This window comes from Neolamprologus brichardi, chromosome 2 (assembly GCF_056152115.1).
Source record: "Neolamprologus brichardi isolate AB-2024 chromosome 2, ASM5615211v1, whole genome shotgun sequence".
NCBI lineage: Eukaryota > Metazoa > Chordata > Actinopteri > Cichliformes > Cichlidae > Neolamprologus > Neolamprologus brichardi.
Window position 1 is genome coordinate 22,305,637 of NC_142105.1, and position 21,255 is coordinate 22,326,891.

Here is a 21,255-nt window from a genome sequence, read left to right on the forward strand (position 1 = left end):
GTTTACCAAAAGGCACGTCTCTACATCTCAAATCGGGCTTGTGATCATGGGCGTGTTTTTCAAATGCACAGATTCAGCATCTTTTGTAATCCCGAAGGTGTGGTTTGCTGGTGATTTTGGTGCGACATGTCTGGACTTTCACCACCTCTCGTCACCTGCTGGATTGTCCTGTCAGTCCATCTCCTCGAGGCTGGGAAACGCCTTTCCTTCTGCTCCCAACCTCTATTCTTTTATATCTTTTTCCTCTCTTTCCCTCACATATCTATCAGCCTTGGATTTTCCAACTTCATGCAACTTATTCCTATTTTTACCCTTCGGTCTTCCTTTCTGCATCACCATGCTCTCTCCCTTTTGACCCTCTCCTGACATGTTTATATGTCTCGGACCCCATGCAGCTGGGAGAGGAGCCATTAGCCGTCGAGTCTATCTGTCTTTTCTCTCCCTTTCTGCCTCTCCGGCGGCCTGCTCGGTTCTGCTCTTGTGGCATGACTCTCTGAAGGGCAGCTGTCTATGTGGGAGACCAGGGAGCTGAGGGGGAAATCTTAGCTCGCATTCCTTCAGAAGAGGGGCACTTGCTGCAAACGGACCGTTGTGGAATTTCCAAAGTGATCTGGTTTATATTCCCTCTCAAGCTGGATTCATCTCCAGAAGTTATTAGAGAGGGGCACGCTCTGGCCTTAACTGATTAAAATCATACATCTTTGCTTTCTTCCCCACCGTACCAGCTCTCAGTACATGTAATGAGATACAGCTACGAGGCTGCGCACAGACACGGCTTTACTATAAACACAGGCAAAAACACCGGGACAATTCGCCATGCTTTTGAATATTTTGAAGTGCATGCTCCAAAAATCTCATTCGAGACGCCATTTCCGGATTAAAACGGGTTGATTGCTGCTCTTAAAGGATACGGTATGTATGTAGCACTAACTCGGTTGAGGCTCACGCATGTTTCAGCTCTGCCTCTGTTTATTTTCAGTGAATGGGACATCTGTATTTCTCATTAACTACCTCAGAGGGTAGTTGCGGTCTGAAGCAGAGATGAGTAAGCCCTGGTAGAATCAGGGTGTGTCTGCTTGTGGTCTGATGATGTTTATATGTCTGAGGCGTATAAACAAGACAGTCCAAAAGCCTAATTACTCCACAGTTTCAGTACATACTAGTGCCTAATAGGCTACACTCATTTCGCATTTGAAGTGCAAGCAGGTTTTGGATGCCAGCCTGGCGCCTTGTAACACATTTAAACACACACAAAGTTTCCAAATCCAATATATACACTAAATATACTACATGGCACAAGTCCCACTACAGCAGTTAGTGGCCTAAATTGCTTCCACAGACTGGCCAGGGAATCTAAGTTGCCAGTGGACCCCAGAGTACTATTTTGTTGGTGCTTTGTTGCTGTGTATGAGTGCATGCTCGTTTATAAACTGTATGTCTGAGCAGACTTGGGCCCAGAGCACCATAAGCATATGGTGGGAGCCCCGGTGCACCAATGCACAGACTGAACCCAAACCACAATCAGCTGGCTCAGTCTGTCTGTCTGTCTGTCTGGGCAAAGTCGAAATCGCAAAGAGCCAAGAGCCAAGATTCACACATAACAAAAAGTAAATCAGCTATATGCCCACGCTGTTACCTTCTTTAATAAGCTCTTGGGGGGGAAAGAAATGCAGCTCAGGAATGTGGGAATCAGAAATAATAATTGCAGATGAGTCTGCGACGTTTGCCCTGGAAATAGAGGTTTCTTCACTGCCAGCACTCGTGCTTTTGATTTGTGATGTTTTAATGCAGTAAGTTTCTGGTGTTAAACAGTTTTGAAATTGCACTCATCAGTGTTCACATGGCTGCAGCAGCCAAAGCAAACAAACAGGGGATGTTGCAAAAAAGAAAAGGAGATTGGTTTGATTTAGTCTGAGTTTATTAGTGGAAGAACATACAGACCTTCTGATCCCCTCTCTCCATTTATGGACAACACACCAGGCCGTGCGCGTCGCATTTTATGAGCTAAATGATTATCATGCTGAGTGAAGTGAGTCTGTATCACAGGTCAATGACTGAGTAGCGCTGTGCAGTTAAAAAGCTACAGGATATTTCTTGATTCACAGGAATGTCATGCAGCGCTGTTAATCTTAATTCACTATATCAGTATGTCAAAGGTTAAAGAATGAGAGGAAATGTGTGGGATCTCAAGAGGTTCACACCCCTCATACGCATGCTGTAACCCGTCACTCGGCTGCGGTCGCACTTTCTTTCTTTCACACGCTGCATCTTGCAATCAATCAGGGTTTAAACACATTAAATAAACATGCATCAACATTGTGCAGCACTTCAACCATTAAACAAGCATACACGAAAGCTTACAGATCGATTGATGTGACATCCTGTCGTGTCTGATTCTGTTTGGTTCAGCCTGTTTCCATCTAAATGCCTTTCTGCTTAGTTGCCGGGCCTCTCTGCAGATACGGTAGGAACAAGGCAGGAATTATTCTCCCAACAGAGAGGCTCGCTCTTTGTTCGGATCAACGCTCCAGAGAACGTAATCAAAATTTACGAGAGGACAAAAACAAAATGCCTAATGCTGATCTGCTTCACTGACGTGCAACTTAAGGGCTTAATCTGTGTCACACAGTGCAAGGTCCTAATAAAATATTTATTCGTCCTCCCCAGTGCAAATGATATTAGCGTGTAAGCCGGAAATATGAGCCAAGGTTGTTGTGAAAGAATAAAGTAGTAAAAAAATAAGTTGGATGTGTTTGTATGTGTGTGTGTCCAACAGCTGTGCAATGGCTTGTTAAATATTTAAGCAGCCAATCACATCGAAGCATCTCAGTGGATTTATGCATGTATCATGGTCAAGACGGGCGGCTAAAGTTCAAAACTGAGCAACACAACAAGGGAAAGAAAGGTGATTTAAGTGACTTTGCTTGTCGGTGCTAGACAGGTCAGACACATACTTCACAAACTGCAGATCTACTGGGATTTTCCCACACGACCATTTTTAGGATTTACAGAGAATCGTCTGAAAAAAGAGAAACTATTCAGTGAGCAGCAGTTAAGTGCTTTGTTGATGCTAGAGGTCAGAGTCAGGTGGTCAGACTGCTGAGTTGATAGAAAGCCACAGTAACTCAAATAGCCACTCATTACAACCAAAGTATGCAGAAGAGCACACAACATATTGAACCTTGCAGCAGATGGACCACAGCAGCAGAAGACCACATTGGGTGCCACTCTTCCCAGCTAAAGACAGGAAACTGAGGAACATCATTGGCTGGTCTGATGAGTCTCAATTTTCTGTTGCTGCATTTGGATTTGGACCATCTTACCTTGTAGCAACAGTTCAATCTGGTGGTGTTTTATTGTTAGGGACAATGCTGCAGAGCATCTTTGGGATGTGGTGGAAGAGGACATTCGCATTATGTGGAACCCTTAGCAACTGTGATAATATCATGCCAGGTTTAAGGCAGTTTTGAAGACAAGAGGGGGTCCAACCCAGTAGTAGTGAGGTGTAACTAATGAAGTGGCCAGTTACTGTGTGACTAATAACTGTTATAGGGTGTACTTAGCAACAGGATAAAAAAACAGACTCCTGCAAAGATGAATTTAGTTCACCCAGCAGTATTTTCTTCACTGAGCAGTAATAGCAAAGGAAATGCTCTGACTAAAGCGCGCATCTTCCTGTAGTGAAAGAAAAGCTCTTTAATTCAGGGTAAATGGGTAAATACATGCAGGTTGGCTTTAAATCCATTTAGTTATAATAGACCTCTCTGTATTGAATCATGTCTGTTATTAATCTCTGTCTCTCTTCCACAGCATGTCTTTTATCCTGTCTTCCTTCTCTCACCCCAACCGGTCGCAGCAGATGGCCGCCCCTCCCTGAGCCTGGTTCTGCCGGAGGTTTCTTCCTGTTAAAAGGGAGTTTTTCCTTCCCACTGTCGCCAAAGTGCTTGCTCATAGGGGGTCATATGATTGTTGAGCTTTTCTCTGTATCTATGAAGCGCCTTGAGGCGACATTTGTTGTGATTTGGCGCTATATAAATAAAATTGAATTGAATTGAATTGAATTGAAGTTATAATTACACTGTTTACTAAATTATGATTCACTCATCTTTAAATGAAAGCAGCTCAGACCACACAGGCTGTATACATTTACAGTACAAATATATCGTTTGCGATGCTACAGAGGCTTCCTCCGTTCATTACTGATTGCTTCTGACTGAACAGCATTTCAGATGTTTCCTAGCTGCTGCTTTGCACATTACGGCAGCATGAGAAAACTAAAACAGTTCTTTAGCTTCAACGGTGCACGTCAGACGAGTAAATCACAAGATGGGATTACTTACTGCAAACTTGGGAAGGACTTTTCATATAAACGTAGTGATGGATTTATGAAGAGTAGAAGAGAGCCATTCCTGGATTTGTCATTTATGGTGACACCAGCAGCAAGCTGTCATCGCACTGCCTAAGTGTTTCACACTGATGTCGATTTAAACTAAAAAACCGCCACAGAGCAACTTCCCGTCTAATTTCTGCCTCGATTTGACCTCATTTTGAACAATTAACACTTTGAGATTATGAGTAAGCGCTCAGATCGATGGCACTGCTCATGCCTTTGGCACATTTCATTTCAGACCAAACATACTGAGGTAACTAGTAATAATATTCATCTCCATCAGACGTCTCTCCCGGGGTGCATTTGTGCAGCTACAGCACCTTGTACCTCCCTCTGCTTGCATCGTGTCTGGAAGTAATTAAACTCATACCTTCATTCCTCCTGCCATCTGTGCTCTACATGTCTTTGTCACTTTTTTTACTCTGTGAATTGAGAGACTATGTCGAATCATTTTCCATTCTGTGGGTTCATATTTATTCCCAGCACACTATAGGCTTTGTTGGTTCAGACTTTTCTTTGCCCTTTTTTTACCTTTCTCAGTGGAAAATAACCCACCAGAGAAGGTTCGGTTCTCTCACCTGGGAATAGCTTACTGTAACAAGATTTTCAGAGTTAACATACGAGTATAGGCAGCTGCAAAAACAGTCATGTGAAATGGCTGTAATAATATGATCCAAATGAGAGGCATAACCTAGAATGACTTCATTCATAATGCAAAATCAGTTTACAGGACTCATTCACGGAGAAGTGTGATCAAAGGGCAAAAGCTGAAGCTCTGTGTCATTTAAGCTGCCAGGCTTTGCCTGAAGGTTTGCCAGACCGGTAAGTCGGGCTGTAATAGGTGTTCCTGCTGTTCACATTTATGCAGAGTCTCCACAGTGTGCTTTCTTCATCACTGTCACTCCGCAGGTTTAATGGTCTCTCACCGGCCTGTGGTAGATCCCATTTCTCTGAATCGAGCGAAGACACTGGCAAGGACATTTTTTTTCCATTAAAGAGAAAGTGCTAAAAGGGTCCGAGGAGGCAGCTGATAGACGGGTCATGGTGAAACTGCTTCACAGGAGGGCGGAGGTGGTTATTTATCTTCTTCAGCCAGGCTCGGGTGACCACAGGAGATAGCCGTGGCTGACAAGAACCCCTCGGAGCTCTGACAGTCGGGACAAACAGAAGCACCGACAGCTGGCCCAACAGCCTGAAAAAATAACCCAGGGACTGATAATGGGCAGCATTTCCCATTTCGCCAGCTTCTCCCTTCCTTTCTGAACAATGATGAATAAAAGTTTTCTTCTTACTCAAGTATTAACAAGAGAAGGAAAGGTGCAGGGCTCTAGTATGTGATAGCCAGCACAATTAAACATGGTGCACGTCATCCATGAAAAGTGGGGCATTTTGACAGGTATTTACGATGAAGACTCTTGTGTCATGGAACTTACCCACAAGCTGTGGGAACCCCCTCAGTGACTGGTCCATTTCACCACAATGACTTATTCAATCATGGTTTGCACCAGTAAAAGAGATTCTGAAAAATCCCCCAGGTCAAAATCCAGAAAGTCTTAGGAAAGAATTTCCTCTGTAAAAGCTGCAGGCAACTTGATCACACTTGTATGTAAAGGAAAGCTCTGACACACTCACCACACTCACACACAAAGTAAAGCAGGGTGAACATCAATCTGAAACCAGGGATGAGATTCCCAGTTTTTATGGGACTGCTAGAAACTTACTGAATCCTGAAGGTGCTGCTGAGCCAGATGACAGACCAAAGCATTGGCCGTCACTTTTAGGGTTTGGATTGTGTGTGCGTGGATGGACTCCTCTATAATGTTGATTTTTATGGGTCAGCATGAGGCTAATATTTCTCACAGTGCTTTCCACAGAAACATGGAACAGGTCTAATTGTACAGACTGTAGCAATCACTAAGCAAGTGGGAGCCAGTTATAAAAAGGTGATTTATTAATTATGTATCAAGAGAAAATTTGTATGGATTTGCATCATGAATGAAAGTAAACTGGTTCCACTGAGCTTGGTTTAACCTAAAGGCAGACTTTCCTGTCTGTGGGGCAGGGGCATGTGTTGTAATTACAGTGATTATAGCGGTTTGTAACTGTTGGCTCATGGTCTATTATTTCATTTCAGATCATCTGTTTGGTAAATCTGATTTATTAGATGGCTAATCAGCTTTATGTGCCTTAGTATTTTGGGAGGGGATATTACTGTCGACTCATGTCGAGGGGGATCAGCTTCTGTGGTGCTCAGTATCCTCTGGACTTCTGTCAATGCCAGTCACAGCTCACTGGTTGTGTAAGCATTGCAAAGTATCATTGGCTCTTAAAGATACAGTTCTTTTATTAGGTTTTTTTTGGAGATAATAAATTGTATATATTAGCAGACCGACTTTACATAAGCATCTATACGCAGGGAGATTATAGCACAGAAAGAGAGTAAACTAGAGTTGGTATTTCAGTGCTAACTCTATAAATCAATAGAGATAACATTGCCATGTTTGCTCTTTTGTTTAAAAAAGGAAGCATAAATGTCACTTAGAAAATTTAGACTGAAAAGAGCGAAATTATTGTCGATCATCCGTCATTTATTTCCTTCGCACATATACCCACGACATTTTGTTTCACGTGTATCTATTTTACTGTTGGACACAAATTTAATCTTGATGTATCCACAGTTTCACTGATTTGATAAACCCAGCCGTTTATCAGATTACCTGACAATGACATCGTGGAGCCTCGTACAGGTCTTAGAAGAAAAGAGTATCCAGCTGAATGGCACGTCTTTTTTTTACAGCTGATATTTGTTATAGAGTGGGTAATCTTTCACAAGCATTCGGGTTAAGGACTCAAAGGCAGATGTAACAACAACAACAAAAGACAAAAACCTAAACTTTATTAGGTCAGTTGCTTAAGCCCCATAATACAAAAACCCACTGAGAGAAAACAAACCAAAAATCCCACGGATTAACACAGAGCTCACAGGGGAGAAGCACAGAGAGGAATAACGAAGACATTTTAACAAAGAACAAGGGAGAGGACTATATATACTCTAAGGGTAATTAGAGGAAATAGCAAGGGAACAAGGCGGAGGTGAACAGAATTAGGCGCAGACATGATGTCGGATAAAACTCACAGAAGAGACAGAAGTTAACAAAGTAAAAGAGGAAAGAAGAAATTTTATGAAAACACAGGAGAAATGCAGGGACATGAATAATTTGACAGAGGGGAAGACACAAGGAAGAGATAGAGGGAATACTGAAGAAGTAAATAAACTCAGAAAGTCAGAAAGTATTATCATAAACTTTAATTAAAACAGGAACAGGAACTAAGAGCTGAGAGCTCGAGGTAATAAAGAATAGCATGAAAATCCACATGTAAACGTAAACAAACTTACCACTAACTAGAGAACGCTAATCTAAAAAGTCCAAAAAGCCCTGGGGCCACGGCACAAACACCGCTGATGACAACAGCGAAGCTTCATTTCTATTTAGGAGCGAGCCTTAATTAATATAATTACTAACACCTGTGTTTACCTGTTGTTTCATAGCTAAACTAAAGGTGTGTTAAAAAGCCGTCCATCCATCCATCTTCAACTTATTCAACTGACGGTCGCGAGCGGCTGGAACCTATCATTTGTTTTTCCATCTAGTCTCTCAGCATCCTGGATGGTAAGTGTTGTGGTCCCATTCACCCAGACTGTAATCAAGTGTATAATGCAACTTCTAATGGTGTGGCAATGGGATTAGAAGTGTGGCCCCACATCAGCACCGTGAAAAATTAATATTTTTTTTATGTGCCACTGGTGGAAACAGAGTAAGCACAGCATCTTTCAAACTGTTCTGGTTTGTAATAAGAATCCCATCCTCACAGGGCCTCGTTCACGATGACAGATTTTTAGTCTTGTTTGTTTTTCTTCTTCTTCTCAAAGGCCGCTTTTTTTTTCTTTCTTTTTTTTTTTTGGTTCTTCACCATCGACTGTGACTCTATAAATGATGCATAGCTCTTAAAATCTCTTTCGTGGAAAACTAAATACCAGACAGGACCAAATAACATTCTTTAATACCACAGGTGGGTGATTCAGTCTGAGAAAGCATGATGCAGATGAACATTACCACTTTGTGAGCTGTCTCTGATGCTGGCCGCCGTGATTTCGATGACTGGAGCTTCACTCTGCGCCCTGTAGGTGTGTGCGAACATATGAACTTGCTAGCACACGCACGCCATTACCAAAGCTTTTAAATGATTCTCAGATGTATGGGTGCTGCCCCGTGCTGAAAGCAGCCGTGGCCCTAAATGTCTGCAGAGGACTCTGGAGCTCTGACATCATCCTCACTTCCCATAAATACCAGATCCTACGCATGCCTTTCCACTCGACCCCACGACGGGCACTTAGCGAGGCAGGGCAATGTGGAGTCAATACCCAAAATATTCACACAGCGTGCAGAGGAAGTGTTCCTTCCTATTTTTAATTAAACTCGTTTGTTATTGCTAATAAGAGGTTGCACCTTAAGACATCCAAGTTGTTTAGAACTGCTTGTGGACACCAGTTAGTGAGTTTTATCCCATCTGTGCAGCACATGGCTTTGAGAACAAAAAAAAAGACCAATTTACAAAACGTGTTTTTCCACCTGATACTGTTTGTAATGGAAAACACATCTATGCCTCGGGTAAACCTCTCATCCACTGCTGTTAGCAGCCACCCACCTGGATGATACCACCGTGGCCCTTCCGTGCTTAGACATTCAGCGTGGGCTAAATAAAAACAGACTCCAGAGGCTCTTTTTTTTTTTTTTTTGAACCATCCTGCACAACATTGGTTTAAGCTTTTGCCCCATTCACAAGGAGAAATACAGTTTATGCATGCTCTTGTGTGAAACCCACAGCCTGCAGCCTTCTTGATTATTACTCTAGTCACAACCAGGCATTCCAGACGGCAGCGATGACTGTGTTGTAAATAGACAAAACAAGCTTTGACAGGCTTCCTACATCGTCTCCATTTTTGCAATGGTTTCTTTCACTTTTTGTCTTTATTTTGACTTCTTTCTTGTGTTTTTTTTTTCTCGATTCTTGCTGTACTAGTAATCACAAAACCACAGATATTCTCTGCGGGCTGAGCCAGCTTGGTTAGGAAAACGGAGTGCAGTGGAAATGTCCGTTTATAATGGAGGCTCGAGCGGTTGGAGGGACCCAAGAACTTAGCGCTACTTTCCCATGAGCTGTTTGCGCATGACCTAGGGTTATTTTATGCTAATGTAAGTTTAAGTCACAGCTGCCAGAACTCTGCGGTTTGTCTGCCTGTGAGAGTTATCTGTGAGAGTTCGAGCTGCAGAAACAGTAAAAGTCGCCACAGAAGAGAGGGACCCCACATACTGGCAGATGAATGACAAAGTAGATATACTTTACGGTCAAGAGGATGTTTCACATGCCGCATAGTTTGTGTGTTTCTGTCACTCTGCCTGCCTGATTTACATATGTGGCTTGTTTTTTTTTTTTATCTCTGTGTGTGTGGCTGACTTTGATTGTGCACATTCACAAGTGTGCATGAATGCTGCACAATGCGTGCCTCTCTATGAGTGAGCATGTTTAGTCTACAGGCAGAGGAAAAGGGGCTCGTGGTTTGACAAAGACAAATAGCTGGGTTTGTTCCTCTGCTGTGAACTGAACCTGTATCAGCACATGACATCACCTCTTCAGTTTTCACTGGCTGGCAGTCAGCGTGCTCCGTGCATGCGCACAGCCCTGGTATACCGCCCGCAACAAGCAGGATGCACAACTGGAAAAGGAGAGAGGAGAGGACAGAGCGAGGCCCGGCGCAGTGCCCGATTAGATAGACGGTATGCCATTGTCACCGCATACAGCGAGCTACTCTGGGGTATTACCAAAGTGTCAGCGACATGTGCAACATCAGCGCGAAATTATGCTGAGCAGCAGTGACGGTTTCTTTTGTGGAGAGAAAATCATTACATTGAAAATACACACAAGTTAATGGCAAACACATGCTGTGAATGTAAAATGCAGTCCGTGCCAATACTAGTTCTTACTCCCGCTTATTGCTTCTTAGATGCAGCGACTCAATTCGAAAGTTCAAAATCTGCAGTGGCTGAAAACAACGTCACAGAGAGCCAAAGCAATAAAGTTGTGGGTATTTCTGGCCAAATATGAACCTCCTAATCATTATTGCTGGTATTTTTGAAAGTTCAATAAATATAATAGCGTTTGCACCGGTATGTGCTGTGCAGAAAATAGCCACATGTGCACAGTCACAAAAAAGCTACCTCTTCAGTTATTATATTTCCAAACTAACTTAATGTACCCTGAATAGATTTCAAAATCATTTAGTCACAAACATGGAAACAACTAAATGGACTGGTTCTTGTGCTTTTCTACTCCACTTTCTAGTGTTTTCTATCAAACATACATACAGTGAATGCACTGGGAGCAACTCAGGGATCAGTCTTGACCTGTGCCACAGTCACCGCTTAAACTAGAGTTCCTCAAAAGGCTGATGAAGCTGGACACTCTGGTGACAGTGGCAGAGAAAAGGACATTAAAGAACCTGATGGACATTCTGAACAATGCTGGGCATCCTCTGCACATGGTTGTAAACAATCAGAGGAGCCTATTCAGCGACAGGTTGCTTCTCGAAAAAGTCGAAAACCAACAGACTTAAAAACTCCTTTGTCCCACACACCATCAGACTGTTTAACTCCTCACTGGAGGGGAGGGGAAGGAGAAACAGGGGGACAAGGAAGGGCGCGAACAATTGAGCTGTAGTGCTTTTTTACACTGTGCAATATTTGTAATATTTGTTTTGGGGTTTGGTGGGGGGGGTTCTTATATCCGACTGTGCAATAATCACTGTGCAATATACGCACTCAAATGTGCAATCCTATTTATCCATATTGTATATTCTGTATTTATATATGTGTATATGTGTATATATGGTGTATTTGTGCTTATATCCTTACTCTCACTCCCCTTATTGTATCTGTAACATGCAACTTCTTTCGGTGCTGTGCTACTGGAAACTGAATTTCCCGGAGGAACCCACCCGAGGGATTAATAAAGTTTCATCTAAACTCTAATCTAATCTAAGGCTTCAAAATTGAGATGATTCAATGTTAAAATCTCCCATTTTAGAGTTGGTGGCAGGTGAGTACATCATTGCTTGTACCATCCAGCTGTCGCACAGCTGTCGCACAGGCTTTAAAGTTGACCTTCCAACCATGATTGCTTTGTTGGAGCATTTTTGAGAACTTTCAAAAGAAGAAAAAGTCTGTGCTAGTGTTTTTTTTAGGGGGGGTTGGTTACTGAATTCAAGCATATTACTTTAACAGTACTTAACACTGATTAGTTGGTATCTGTGTTGGCATAATCCAACCATACAGTCTATGGATGTAAAGGTTACCTGAGAACTTAGTACTCCACCCTCTCATCCAAATATGAAAACTTCTGGCCTCAAAATTTCAAAGAGACAAAATACCGATGGCCAAAATCCTCATTTGGAGATTAAGTATCGGAATTTCAGGAGCGAGACCATGACTCCAAACATGCTCATTCCAGTTCTCATCTATATAGGTTCCCCCAGTTCTGTAAGCTGTTCATTCTCGTTTACATGCCCCACCCTCCCGCCCCTTTTCAATTCTTTAACTTCCTCACTTCTGTGTAGTACATGGGGATCTGCCAGGCCCAGGAGCTGCCGCCAGTCCCCTTTGAGGCCTTCCCCCCAAAAAATTCATGTCCAAGCCATTCACCTTTACCACTTAAACACTGTCAAACCTAAAATGAAGACATGGGCCCAGCTAGTGAATTAAGATTATGAACACAAACTGGTGTATAGCTTCATCTGTGTTTTAAAAACAGTCTTTGATTCAACTACTGTGGCAAAGTGGAAATGGCTAGTGGGAAGGATTTAGGGGGCTCTATTAGCAGTCTAATCATTTAGATGGTATTGGGCCAGATTTAGTGACGCAGTGCGCCGGCATAAATTGGATCCTGGCCTAACAAAAGTAGCGTTGATATTTACCGAGAGCACATTGACAAGTTTGGTTTGAACGCAGAGACTTTTGACCTTGTTGTGTTTATGGAAAATCCTTTCTCAAAGTGAGAGGATATTCAAATCAAGCGCCACATCTGTGAGTGCTATTTGGGGATTATGCTCACACGTTACTTTGCCCTGTTTAGTTAATCTGGCCCTTTGTGTCTTATTAGTGAAGAATCACTGATATCCTGTATCCTGTTTTTGTTTTTCTAAGCTTAGATTGAGCTTGTCCTATCTCAACAGGATCCAGGTCCTTATCCATGGAGCCGAGCTGAGTAATAATCTTATTACACTAGGCCAAGAAAAGAGTACGAGTTTTTCTAATTAAAAACTGTACTGCTACTGAGACTGTCAATAATAAATGGGTGTAGCACCATCACCCGTTGGTTAGTGAAGTCCTATGATGAAGCCTCGTACTAAGCATTTTGGACCTCGTCATGTTGTTGCTTTGAAACCAGACATGAGAGGCGAGTGCTGTGAAACTGAGCAATGCTGCATGATGATTTGTCAGCCACAAAGTTGGCCTGCCTTTAAAGAACGATTACAGAAATCTGCCATAAAATCTATTTTTTTCACTCTAACGGGGATCATATTTAAAAATAAATAAACATTAAGTCATATTCAGTAAGCCACGAAACAATCAACTGGGACCATAAACTCACCAGCTGTTTATTTTCAGTCATAGATCAAGTGAGCTATGTTGTTTGGCAGCTAAAGGGACCGCCCTTTGGCCGCTTGCCATTTGAAAGAATTCAGTTTTAGGCTTCACTTTTCAGACCCAAAAGTTGCCTCCACCTTTTAAATACAGTCCATGTAAAAAAAAAAGTCACTCAGTCCTCTTAGTGTGAAGATCGTGCATCCTGTGCCTCCTTCCTGTCGTGTTTGGGTCAAATCTGACCGATTTACAAATTTAAAAACTCATAAATATTGTGTTTTACATCCGATTGCCTCGAGGCCTTATGGCATCCTCCACACTATGTACTTGAACATATAAAGGTGATGACCACCTCTTTCGTTGAATTTTAAGTGTTTTAATCAACTTAGGTTACATCTGTGGTGCTCCCGATCAAAAATGACTGCCATAGGAAATGAATGGGAAGCCAACCCACCATCCTCCCCTTTGGCCTCTGACCCCCTGAATGGCCCACGAAATGACCAAATGAAAGACCCACTTTTACGACCCGCTGAACTGAATTTGGTGGTGAAAAATGTTTATGTTAATTTAAGAGCTGTTCAAACTGACTGGTCTATTGTGACCGGGAATACTAAAGTAAGAGGGGTGGGGGTGCACACAACCAGTGCAGTTGACTATGTGTCTGTATGCTGGAATATGTATGCTCATCTTTAATGTGTGGCTTTTATTCAACCCGTGATGCAATTATTAACTTTTAAAAAAGAAGTTTTTTTTCAAAGCTCAATGACCGATGGCAGCGTTGCATTTTGAATACAACTTTTTATATATAACATAGCAATTTATTCTATTTTTTTTAACTATTCATAAAAGCTGCTTTAAACACTTAAGTGCATGAAAACAAAATTAATGTGCAATGCTAATACGCGTGACCACAAACACTGCTACCACTACAAAAAGATCCCCAGTCTGTCCCTGCTTTATGAGCGGTTTTGTCTTTACATGTACAATACCTCATAAAGGGTTCCTAACACCACCCTACGACCATGATCACAGCAGAGGTAAAATCAGCTTTAACACTGCAGTGGATTTGTTAGCTGGCTCTTACATCAAGAAATCGGTGTATGTTATTGTCATATGAGTCTTATCACAGTTCCTGTAGTCGCATTTCTTCTTGCTTGAGCTCAGTAACATTTCCCGCCATGTTCCTTTGATTAAAAGCGCATCTGACTCCCATTAAAACTTCCACATTCAGATCCAGGGACTGCCTTTGGAGCTGGATGGAAAACTTTTTTTTTTCTTTTTCCCCCCCTTTTTTTTTCTTTTTTTCATTAAACCAGAGGCCAACTTGAGCCTGAGGTAAAGAGACTCCCTTGCAGAAAAGGTTCAGTGGGCTATAAGAAAGTGTCGAGGAAACTGTTTTCTCATTAACACATTCCGGTTTTAGCTACACAGGGCAGTGAGCTGAAAATGCTTTAATGACTTGGCCATACCGGGGTTTGAAAGATTGTTGGATAAGAAAAGTCGGCCTTTGGCAACACAACAAAGCCCTCGGCCAAATGCCATTCAGAGCCTGGGAATTTTGAAATGAATGACAGTTCCAGTAGGCTCACATTTCACAATTTAATTTTCCAACAGTTAAATGGGAAAAGAAACAGAAAAGCAAAAAGTGTCCCTGACAGTTGTGGGCATGTTTGGACTGTGGCAATGCTGGCCCATAAAAAGCAGGACAAAGATGAGCTGCTGCCAAGTAGTTCACTGCCTGGCAAGGACAATAGGATGTGATATGACTAATCCACGGATTCCAGGGAGGAAACGACACGCCGTGGAAAGCCTCTGAGGTCGTGAATCCCGCAGAAGATCAGCGATGTGGAGTCCACCCCTGAAGGGGAGACAGTCGTTTTACAAGCTGGGCACATATTCTAATGCCTGTGTGACTGTCCCTTGGGACAGATTGTCACTCTGACGGGAGTTCATTGCGCATTTGAGACGAGATGAATGCTGACGGACTGGAAGAGATGAGGACAACACATCATGTTCACTCAGTTGACACAGCTCCTTAAGCTGCTACAGCACAAATATGTGTGTAAGTCTGTTTGTGTCTCTTACTCTGAGGGATGACTATCAGTCAGTCCACCACTCAGATTTTTTTCCCTCCTGGTACAGAATAGCTTTTGAAGTCCTTCAGAAAAGCAGTTTCAAATTTTAAAACTGTTGGATAATAACTCTGTTGCGGCCTGAGCTGGCAAGACCAGCTAGGATTGCGGTTCGGTATCTGTGCTGGAATTCATCCTCAGTCGCAGAGCATAATAGTAAACAACTCCGCGCTCCATTTGGCTTTCACCTGGTTGCTGCTTACTTTGCAGAGGACAGGGGAACTTTTCTCAATTTTCTCCTGGAATATCACTGCGTGCCCTTTTGACTCTTTATCTCAGAAAGCACTGCTAAGCTGCGTTGCCAGCTCCCGTTCACGGTTAATTACAGGAGATCCCTCCGCCTCGCTTGAAGCCCGTATTTGTGAACCAGCAGTTGTTAAGCTCAAAAGAGGTAAACATGAGAGCAACAAAAAGGAAAGGGTTCAGTATTTCCACCACATAAACTTGATTTATACAAGGTTTTGAAACCAAGTGTAAAAAATGTAATTAAAAACCCAGTGGCACCCTGTATGGTCTTCTGCTGCTGCAGTCCATCTGCTTCAAGGTTAAGGTTGTGTGTTCAGAAATGCTCTTCTGCAAACCAGACCTGCTAGACTTTTTACTTTAATATCACTAGATGAAATGACGTGCAGAGGACCCAGACAACTTTATTTCTGCGAAGCACAAAATCCAAAGCAAATAAAAAGCCACAAACCAGGAGTCCCAGAGTCCACACGAACAGGGAAATTACCAGTAGTATCTGACAAAGAAAAAGGAGGAGACATAGCTGTGGTCTGTCCACTCTTACAAGGATATTTTTTGGGGAAAAAGAGCTTTTTATTGGCTTTTGATTGGCCCGACTTTCTATATGGTCAGGGCTATATTGCCACCTGTTGCTTTTGCGTGTTTTTAATAGCTCTTGATATTGTTTTGTTTTGTTTTTTTCAGGTGAACGAACAGTATTTTTCAGACAGTGGTTGTGTGGTCAGAAAATGCCAGGTCTAATACATATCCTTGTATATATATCATGTATATTCTCTGGGGAGGAATTGGGGATTAGCAACATATAGACAGTGTTGGGGAGTAACGGAATACATGTACCGCCGTTACGTATTTAAAATACAAAATATGAGTAACTGTATTCCGTTACAGTTACCGTTTAAAAAGGTGGTATTTAGAATACAGTTACTTTGTTGAAATAAATGGCGGTACTTTCCTGTTTCATATTGTCGCGGGTCAGGACTGTTTGGGTTTTGTTTGACAGCTATGTTCTGTCGTTCCAGGCGGCAGCGTTACGGTTGCCATGGTTACAGGGTGCCGCTCTCTCTCTGCGTGTTTCCTGGGTGAGAGAGGCCTTTTTGTTGTTGTTGTGCTAAGCTAATAGGCAGAATGCTACAGGTATAGCTCTAAAGAATGTAGCATCATAGGCAGTGTAGTCCGTGCTGCAGGGAGAATGGACTGCCATACCCGTTATGTGTCTGTGAGCGAGGGAGGGAGAAAAAGGAAAAGTACGAGCTGTCATCGAGCAAAAACGGGAGCTGGAAGCATGTAAATATAATAATAACCACTGCAGCCAAGAAGAGTGCCTGACGAGCCCAGTTGTAAGTAAGCTATTAAGACTCGACTGTACACCGTGTTCGTGTTTTCCTCCAAAAACAATAAGTTCCTTTGGAGCAGCCTTTCAACACCTCTCTCTGTCTCTCGCTAGCAAAGTTGACCCAGACAACAAAGTAAAGCTATTTTTCGGCTACGAGCCAGACACAGAATCCACCATATTAGTCAGAGGTCCCTTTACTACGGTTCAGAGCCACGGACCTTCAGTAACAGTAATAAATCACAGCAATAGTACATTCATGTAGTTGTAAACAGCATGATAATATATTAAGTAATCCAAAGTATTCAGAATACGTTACTGTCGTTGAGTAACGTAACGGAATACGTTACAGAATACATTTCGGGGCATGTATTCTGTAATGGAATACATTTTAAAAGTAACCTTCCCAACACTGCATATAGACCTGTGTGCATGTAAACACAGGTGAAGCTAATTAGATAAACAGGAAGTAAAAACTGAAGCAAGGCACACAAGAAAATCAGCTATTGTAGTGAAGCAGGGAATAACCAAAAGACAAAAAAGAAACAGATCAAGGCTCACACGAAACATGATAATGGGAACAGCAAACAAACAAAACAGAGGGAGGAACATACAGAGAAGCTCTAAAGGACTCAACATTTCAGTTCAGTTTCATTTATATAGCACAACAACCTCAAAGAACTTTAAATGTAAGGTACACACCCTACAGTAATCAAGAGGAAGCACTTGGCAACAGTGGGAAGGAAAAACTCCCTTTTAACAGGAAGAAACCTCCTGCAGAACCAGGCTAATGGAGGGGCGGTCATCTATTACGACCAGTATGGGAGTAAGGCAGACAGACGGGACAAAAGACAAACTGTGGAAGAGAGTCAGAGATTAATAATAACTAATGATTAAATGTAGATGGGTGTGTAAGTACACTGAGAGTGAAGATGGGAAGCTCCTAGCAGCCTAGGCCTTTTAAAAATATATGCTTTATCAATCTTAAAAGTAGAGAGAGTATCTGTCTCTCAAATCTAAACTGGGAGCTGGTCCCACAGAAGGCTTCGCCTCCCATTCTCCTTTTAGAAACTCTAGGAACCACATGTAAGCCTGCAGTCCAAAAGCAAAGTGCTCTAATTGGTTTGATGTGGTGTTATGAGATCTTTAAGATGAGATGGGGCCTGATTACTCAAGACCTTATATGTGAGGAGAAGGAGTTTGAATTTGATTCTGAACCCAGAACTTGGTAGAAAGACAATTAAATCAAATCAAGAACCAGAATTCACAAGTAATATAAGACTAGAGCTTAATGCTGCTCGAATAATGATGAAAAGAAAACATTAAAATCCTGGGAGCATGACACTAAAACTTATTTCGAGCTTCAGCCCGTGCATTAAGCATGCATCACAGATTCCTGAGATGAATCTGTGTTTCTTCTTAAGACAAACTCAAACAGAAGCCCTTGAAGTGTCAGACTTCTCTCCAGACTGTATGGGAGGTATCACCATTCATGTTCTGCATTGTACTGGCTCCCGGCCTCTCTTATATTATAGCAGATTCATGGCACTGACAGAGCAGCTATTTCAGGTCGTGCACCCTGCCACAGCAACCCAAGCATGTTGTAATTTGTGCTTGTCGCCAGGAATTAATTGTCTGCGTTTTTTGTTGTTTTTTTTTGCCAGAAAACATAAATCAGTTGTCCACATCCTTTCAGTGTCAGTCGCCTTTAGCGCAACGAGAGGCGGCCGGCCTTGTGAATTCCTGACAATTATAGCACCGGGGTGGGCCGCAACCCACCATGAAATCAGCCGTTCAGGATGCCCGGACAAAAGATGCCGGGGAGGTAAAGGTGAAGTTCAAAACCTCCAAACATCTGATGTCATTTCTTCCACTAACATTTGATTTAATTTCTTAACAAAGTGAACACAAGATGTCTGATAATATCTCTGCCAATAATCAGTAGTATTTGTAATGAACGAACAAGTTCGGCATGATAATACCGCTGGACTTGTTTTCATAAGTTCCTATTTCCTGCAAGTCTGCCTATTTTCTAGGATTAGCTAAGTGTTTGCAAGGTCCAACTAAAACAAATATGACGGTAGTTTGAGTACTGCCCTAAACCACCAGTCGATCTATCTACTGATCTCAGCCTAGATCCTGTCCAGACAATGCCCCGCTTCCCCCTGCTGCACCAATCAAAACACATGCCATTATAAGGCAGCCGGGCGAGGGCCTGCAGGCAAAGACGAGGAGAAAGGAGAGGGAAGGTGACAAAAACAAGAGAGAAAAGGAGGAGGAGGAAGAGGAGGAGGCATGAAGACAACATGGCATCTAATAAAGAGATGTCTGTTTTCACCGCCTTCGCCACCTTTGTTTGGTCTTTTGTCCTGTTCTCGTACCCGTGGCTCTGCTGACTGCATTGACTCTACTCTCCACTGCTCTTAATAAAAGCCTTTAAGTGGAATGGAGAGCCGTCCTGAGTGGCTGATACTGCGCTCTGATGAACTAAAGGGACTGGAGCTTGCTGGTTGGGAGCAGTGAACTCGGTCTTCCACTGGTGCTCTCTAACAGTGTCTCTAATCCATTTAGGTTGAGGGCTGGCAGAGGCTGAGGTCTGACAAAGCACAGCTCTGTCTCTGTGATCCGGCCCACTGAGTTCTAAGTTTTTACAGATGTGGAGAACAAATGGGCATGCAGTTAGCCCAGACTGGGAAGGCTGACTAACTGGACACAGGGTGCTAAATCTGCTTCTCAACAACTCCCTGATTAATCTTTCACGTCTGCTTTCCAAACTGACCTACCCAAAGCACGGTGAACTCAGACAGCCGTGGCCTGGTGGGTATTTCCAAAACTGATATGTCAAAATTTGCACGTGAGCATTTCGATTTCTGAAACCTTACATTTTGTGTGTATGTGTGTGTGTGTGTGTGTGTGTATACAGGGCAGGCAGCCAAGCATCTTATCAGCCCCGATGTTGTCTTTCTTGGTTTCAATCCCAGTGCTTTCCAGAAGAAGAGGAGGGCCTGACGAAGAATGCAATTTCTTTTGACTCGCATTTCCACTCGAGCAGTTGTCATGCTCGTGCCTTCAAACAAACCACTGCAAAATGTGGAAAAATGTCTCCGATCAGACGAGTCGCAGCAGCGGCGGCGGCGGCTACGGTAGAAATTATGCGAGATACATCAAAGCAGACGGGCTGAAGTTGTCTTTGATGATAGGCGGTTTATCTAGATTATGTTATGGCAGATGAATACAAAAAAGATTTACACAACATTACACTGAAACAGATGTTAGCAGTATGAGTTACCATGGGAGTGCCCCTTTCTTTCCTTTTCCAGTCAAGAAAGTAAGTTACAGGGCTGTCATGGTGAATGACCCCACCCCCGCAGTTTAGTGCTCGACTGAGCTCGATTTTGCTCGAACAAGGCCAAATTCAAACTTGGAATGAGAACAGCATCCTCTACTGTACTCCTGGTAAATCGCACAGACACCGAGCTGCAGCAGCATTTTTTTCTTTTTTTACTTTAAGCTGTACCCATGAACTAAGAAACACACCCACTACAGTTGGGTGTAGGTCAAAACCAAGATGAGCGACTGTGACTGGGAAACACACACAAACACATAAAGTGGACAAGGACGTGCTAACTAGCTGAATAAAATGGGTGTATGTTCGGCAGCACTTTCCCTGTGCTATTTCCTGGCCACCTGTGTGCCAGCTAGCATGAATAGGAAAGTATTGTGCTTCTCTATTTTTTACCATCTCCCACAGCACTCTTTCCTCCCACTCCTCCTCCTCTCAGAGCACTCCAGCACAGACTAGGTCAGACTCCATTTGAGAAAAACTGTGACCCACACTAGTCATTTGGCCAAACATTTCCAATAAAATGGTTGAATCATGTGTGGGCTGTCTTTTTTTGAAACTTTCAGTTCAGTCCAGTGTGCCTCATAGCCCCAGTATTTCATGTGAACCATAAATAGTTGAAATGTTAAGGAAGTCATTTAAAGGGGATGAAAGTTTATCACAAGATTGGGAGCTAGAAAAAAACGAAAGAAAGATAGAGGAGAGAAAAGAAAATTCAACTTTACCTGCTGCTTCTCGGAAGTGCTTGGACATTTTAGAGTTATGCTAATTCATTTCTTGCTACGAGTCACATGAGACAAGCAATAGTGCTGTCTTATCTACCACCAGCAGCCTCTTTCTTTAATTTAGCATAGACGGGGGACAAAAAAAGGAAAGTGATTAGCTCTGATCCTTAAAAGCTGGTCTTACAGCTAGGATACTTGTTTCTGTTAAGCTAAGGAAATCAGTGTAAGCTGTAGCTTTATTTTCACCATACAGATGAGAGCTGGACACTTTTCAAAGTAACATGCATTATGGTTGAGTCAACCACAGTTAAAAGTGATTTTCTGTTGGCGACTAATAGCAAGTAGTTGCACCAACCAGCTGGTCATCACCATGAGTGTGCAGCATCCTCATCC